Source organism: Phoca vitulina, unplaced genomic scaffold (assembly GCF_004348235.1).
Source record: "Phoca vitulina isolate PV1807 unplaced genomic scaffold, GSC_HSeal_1.0 scaffold64, whole genome shotgun sequence".
NCBI lineage: Eukaryota > Metazoa > Chordata > Mammalia > Carnivora > Phocidae > Phoca > Phoca vitulina.
This window is the reverse complement of record NW_022589767.1, coordinates 9123856-9130198: the sequence shown is the minus strand read 5'-3', so window position 1 is coordinate 9130198 and position 6343 is coordinate 9123856. Positions and strand designations below refer to the sequence as shown.

The following is a 6343-nucleotide window of genomic DNA, read 5'->3' as shown; positions in this document are numbered from 1 at the left end:
CGTTGCTTTGGGGGTTTGACCTTGAAGAATAAGTGGAATTAGCAGAGAAAGTAAAAACATTTTCTAGTAAAAGGGAAAAGCATAGTGGTAGGTTCATTTGAAAAAGTAACTAGCTAGGGACTCTGAGAAACAAACAGGGTTTTAGAGGGGAGGGGTGTCGGGGGATGGGTTAGCCGGGTGATGGGTATTAAAGAGGGCACGTTCTTCATGGAGCACTGGGTGTTATACGGAAACAATGGATCGTGGATCACCACATCAAAAACTAATGATGTATTGTATGGTGACTAACATAATAAAAAAAAAAAGAAATCAGGCAAAGGATCCAGGGCCTGAAGTAAACACACAATAAAAAAAAAATTATTAAGAGGAAAAAAAAAAAAAGAAAAAGTAACTAGCCCATACAAGTAGCTGAAGCATAGGGTGAGTATATCAATGAATATGGATCTTACAGTTGGGGCCATGGGACTTTTCAGATCCTCTGGCTCTGGGTGAATATACTCTGACACCCCTCCCCACCCCCATCATTGGCTTGGCCATTTGTCATGCTCTGGTCAGTAGAATGCAGCCAGAATGATACTGCATAATTTCAGCACGAAGCACTAAGGAGCACTGAAATCACATTTTCTACTTACTTGGCTTGCACTCTTGTCATCTGACACCAGAAGAATATGCTTCAGGTCACCTGTGTTTTTAAAGGAAAATATGTGGGGTGCCTGGGTGGCTCAGTCGTTAAGCGTCTGCCTCAGGTCATGATCCCAGTGTCCTGGGATCGAGCCCAGCATTGGGCTCCCTGCTCGGTGGGAGGCCTGCTTCTCCCTCTCCTACTCCCCCTGCTTGTGTTCCTGCTCTTGCTGTGTCTCTCTCTGTCAAAGAAATAAATAAAATCTTTTAAAAAATAAAATAAAAAATAAAGGAAAACATATGGCATAGAAATGAACCACAATAGAAGCCTAGCATCCAGCCTGGCTCAGCTAAGTACACCCTATGTCTGACTCACCGCCAAACAACAGAGTTGTAAATATGAAAAAACTTGTTGTTTTAATGTCATTGAGGCTTTTGAGGTTGTTCTGCAGCATGATTGCACAAAACTTTATAAATCCAGAAATTGGTACTAGAAATATGGTTCTTGTGTAACAAAAACATGAAGTTTGCAGCACTGGTGTTAGAATCAGATGGCAAAACATCTCTAATACGATCTAGAAGAATGGTGACGCTTGTTACATGGTGGTAAAACATTTGGTCAAACAGTTGGTCTGCAATAGCCTAGAAAATTAAAAAAGTACCTAATGAACTTGAGGCATAGATAAGGAGGTTTTGCGGGAGAAATGCTGATAGCATGAGCTGGTCGTTGCTAACTGCAACAAAAGGCACTACAAAAGAGAGGTGTGCTCAGAAAATGTTGTGCTCTCAAGCAGAATTGAAAGGGATTATAGAGAGCCTAGAGATCTGTTTTTGCAAAATAAAATTGTTTCCTATCATACTGAAGATGTCTTGGCCATTAAGGCATGTCCTTGGGGGCAAAACCTTATCTAATAATTGTTCTTTAGGGACAACTGCCTAACACCCATATATTGAGCTCACCCATCTGTAAACCAAGCTCATATTTTTTGGTCTGCTGTTAGCTGATATTAAGGGACTTTGCTGATAGTGTAGATAACGATCTGTTGGAGAGATGCAGGTACAACACTAACTGGATGACACAGAGTCTGGTCTATCTGCTCTGCAGCTCACTCAGGCCCTCTGAACTTGCTTGTGCCTCATGCTGAATGCATCATTTTATCTTATGATTGATTGGTTGGCACCCACCTCACTCTCTGACTTGGTAAGTCCGACAGAACGCAGCTCATCATGGCAGCTCTGGTCACATGGTCACTTGACGTGGTCTAGGCAGTCAGTCACTCCATCATTTCCAGGGCCTGGTAGCTGCAGAGAGCATGGCCTTGATTTGGAAACTCAGGGGGGTCTCTGTTGTGATTCTCACACCGGGGCTTGCCATAACCTCCACACATTGTCTTTTCCCATTATAGCTCTCTCTGTAGATGTACACCAATTTTTCTCCCACACAAATATGAGCAACTTCTGGTTCTTTTTTCTGATAAAGATAGAAAAGAATATATTTCACAAATCAATGGTTGCATAACATACATGTATAACACAGACCTGAGACCATGTTAATATTCCCTAGAAAAGAAAACATATCTTGCACAGCAACTACAAATGGGATTACTGCTAGTTTGTGATAACCTATTGTCATCCTCCAGCATTTTCTATTTACTGCAGGGACCAGAGGGGTGTGTTAAATGGGGGATGAGAAAGGTATCCTGCATTTTTGGTCTTTTAGGGTAGCATTAATTTCTGCTGTTCTCCATAGATCACTGTGAGAGATCTTACCTCATAAGTCATGGAACAAATGTGGGGGCTCTACCATTTACCAAGAATATCCATTCTAATTATTACTGATCAAAACAACAGATGACCTTGAGTGTGTCTGTGGACCCACTGCAAGCTAGACCTGGACTAGGACTCCATTTATTGTCTGCCCACATATGGCCCCAGACTAACAGGAGGTCTGTAATGACTATTATTGTCTTGAGGTATCAGTGTCAACTCAGACCCTACATACTAGTCCCTGAAATGTTTGAGTATATCCCTTTCCCCAGCATAAGAGTACCCTACTAAATGGTTATATAGCTCACTGAGGACAGACTGGAGGAAACCATATATACTTGTTGAGATGTCATGGTCCTTTCTTCCTGGGCACCTGGGCTCCCCTTCAGTCAATAGGTTCTAACCTAAAAATGGCTCATATCAGGAAACTGAACAAGATACTGCACATTTTATTAGGGATGGCTGCTCTCAGCCTCCTGATAATCCACCCTTGATTTCTTTTGATTGTGTAGGTTGAGTAATATTCTTGTTGGCTACTCATCTATCTTGCACCTCTGGTTGTCATGTTCTATTAATGATCCCCATAACTTTCTGAAGTTCAGATCCCACTAGTTACTACCCTAACCTTAATACTACTTAAAATAATTATACCCATTTTGCTTCTGATATTTAAATGCTACCACCTGGCCTCTATTGTTTTGTGATTTTATCATCCTCTTTGCTCTTAGAGAGCTCTATTCTATAATAGCATCTTCATGTTATCCCTGGCGCTCAGAGTATGCCCACTATCTCAAAAAATGCTTACCAATGAATTCATATTGCTTGGGCAAATGGAGTATCCTTTGGAGTCTCTTCCGTGTAATACAGATGACTGCTGTCATCTTTGTCCAAGACAAACACATTCTCTCTCCATTCAGCAGACACAGGGAGTCTGTTATAATCTCCCTACCACTATTTAACAGTATCTCTATAGAAGTTACTTATGAGTTACAAAGGGAAAATAATAACTGTACAGAAAGAAAACTGGCAGATATACTTTCACCACATGATCAAAGTTAACATTTGCAAAACTAAACAAACTGATATCATGTGTCTAAAGCCCTGAGGAGAACATATCACTTCAGTGGTATTCCTATCCAAAATGTGTAGCTAAAACTTAATCATGAAGAAACATCAGACAAACACATATTGAGAGATATTTTGCAAAACAATTAACTTACACTCAAAAAAATTTCAAGGTCAAGAAACACCAAAAAGAAAAAGAAAAAAAAGAAAGAAAGAAAGAAAAAGAAAAAAAGGCTGAGTAACTGTTCCTGATCAAAATAAACTAAGATATGACAATGAAATAAAGTGCATGGTGCTGGACTGAATCCTGGGTCCTTAAAACATAAAAGCTAGGGGTGCCTGGGTGGCTTAGTCAGTTAAGCGTCTGACTTCAGCTCAGGTCATGATGCCAGGACCCCTGGGATCCAGCCCTGTATGGGGCTCCCCACTCAGCAGGGAGTCTGCTTGTCCCTCTCCTTCTCCCTTTGCCCCTCCCCCTCCCCCTCCTCCTCCACACCACTTATTCTCTCTCTCTCAAATAAATAAATAAAATCTTTAAAAACAAACAAACAAACAAACAAACAAAAACCATAGGAAAGCTGTAAGACATTATTAGGACAATTGACATAATTTGAATACAAACCATGGATTAGGTAAGAATTTTTAACTAATGTTAAATTCTCAGGCTTTGATAATTGTGTTCTGATTATATAAAAGAGTATCCTTGTTTTTAGGAAATACACATAGAAATATTTAGTTAGAAAGGACCACAGTATCTCCGAAGTATTCAAGTGGTTTCGGAGTGGGGAGGGAAGTACATATATGCAAAGAGGGTGAGAGAGAAGGGGGGAGGAGAGGAAAACGGAGGGAATGAGGAAGCAAATGATGCAAAATGTAATTGGTGAACCTGAGTAAAGTAAAGTAAATACAGAAATTGTGAACAAATATTACATGATATGTTTACTAACTAGAATTTAAATAAAAACTTGACACAAAAAAATAGAGTATGTGGAAATTCTGTAAATTCTTGCAACTTGTCTCTATGTTTGAAGTTACACCAAAATAAACATTGCTGAAACAATACTGGTGCTTAAAGGAGCAGATCCAATAAATGAAACTCTTCATAAAAGCTCTACTGTAATGAGATTCATTTCTGGTGGGGAATGTTACATCATAGGAATAAGTAGAAAGATAGATAGGCTAGCAGGCCGACTATTAAGACATGTTCTGGCTAAGAATCATGGACTTCAGTGCTATTTTAGATTTTAGTCAAAATGATGAGTGTGTAAGAGTGCTTTACTAAGTGTTTTGTGTGCATATGTGTATATGATGGCTTTTTCCATATTTACCAATGAGAACTTGACTGGACCAGTGTTTACCAGTCTCTTTGGGCTTATATGAGAGTCTTATTCTCCTTTATGGTAATGTATAATCTTTTGGAAATTCTTATAAATTAAAAAAAAAAAAAAGCTTATTTAAAAGTAGATGATTCTACCTAAGTGTTTGTAGGCAATTATTAACTTAATTATGATATTTGGTAATATTAAGTATGAAAGCAAATTTCTTGTCATGTAAATCATATTATTTAACACAGGTATACCCTTCCTTATATTAAATTAGTGTTGTGAGAAAATGCACAACCTGTTACGAAACAAACTCAAAAATTTGTTGTATTTGGCTGTAGGAAGTCATATATGAAAATGTCGGTTGGTGTTTAACTATTGTACATGTTAAGGTGTATCAACAAAAGCTGATATTATGATGTTAGAAATTTTTACACTTAGAATGTTTAAAAAAGTTTTTAAAAATCAGTAAGCTTGGGGGCGGAGCAAGATGGCGGAGGAGTAGGAGACCTGGATTTCGTCTCCTCTCAGGAATTCAGCTGGATAGGGATCAAACCATTCTGAACACCTACAAACTCAACAAGAGATCGAAGAAAAGAATAGCAACAACTCTCTGAACAGAAAAGCGACCACTTTCTGGAAGGTAGGACGTGCGGAGAAGTGAATCCGAGGCATTATTCGGGGGGATAGACGGCGGGGGAGGGGCCTCCGTCGGCCGCTTCTGGCAAGTGATAGAGCCGCGGAGCACAAAATCGGAACTTTTAGAAGTCTGCTCCGCTGAGGGACGTCACTCTGGTGGCGAAGTGGGGGGTGGAACCCTCGCGGGACAGTGTGGTCTCAGGACCCTCGGGGTCACAGAAAGACCGGGGGTGCCTGAGTGCGGCAGAGCTCCCAGGGATCGGAGCGGGGAAGCTGGCTGCAGAGACGGAGCCCAGGCGCGGGCTCTCAGCTCGGGGTTGCCATAAACCGTGATCCGTGGCACAGTCGGGCCACTGCTCCTCCAGCAGGGACCCAACAAGCGGCAGATCCATGGAGACTCACCTTCTTCCCCCGGGAGGAGAGGTGCGGGAGCGCACCGCGGGGATCTGCTGGGTTTGGAGACTCCACCCGGGGTCGGGTGCCGGATGGAAAGGCGCGGTCACAGGCCGGGTGAGCGCGGAGTGTGGCCGGAGACCGGGGAGACGGGAGTGACTGATTGCTTTTCTCTGGGGGCTCGCTGAGGAGCGGGACCCCGAGTTCTCGGCTCCGCCGGGGCGGAGACTGGGAGGCCGCCATTTTCACTCTCCGCCTCCAAAGCTGTACTAAAGCTTGCAGGGAACAAAAGCTCCGGAGAGCAAACCCGAGCAGATTACTTAGCCCGCACCGGGCAAGGGCGGGGCAATTCCGCCTCCGGCAAAGACATTTGGGAACCACGGCAACAGGCCCCTCCCCCAGAAGATCAGCGAGAACAGCCAGCCAAGACCAAGTTTACCGATCAATGAGAACGGCAGAACTCCAGCGCTAGGGGAATACTGCACATAGAATTCATGGCTTTTTTACCATGATTCTTTAGTCTTTCAAAGTTAATT

The 6343-nt window shown here is 42.2% G+C and overlaps 1 long non-coding RNA gene across 1 annotated transcript in view; it reads right to left on the bottom strand.

Annotated features, from left to right (window-relative positions):
* Positions 1–826: 826 nt before the first annotated feature.
* LOC116624162 overlaps positions 827–6343 on the bottom strand; it is a 63353-nt gene continuing 57836 nt past the window's right edge. The window contains exons 8-9 of the long non-coding RNA XR_004297835.1: positions 1807–2092; positions 827–863 (exon numbers count right to left, since the gene is read on the bottom strand). This is a non-coding gene — a long non-coding RNA (uncharacterized LOC116624162). The remainder of the gene's footprint in view (positions 864–1806; positions 2093–6343) is intronic.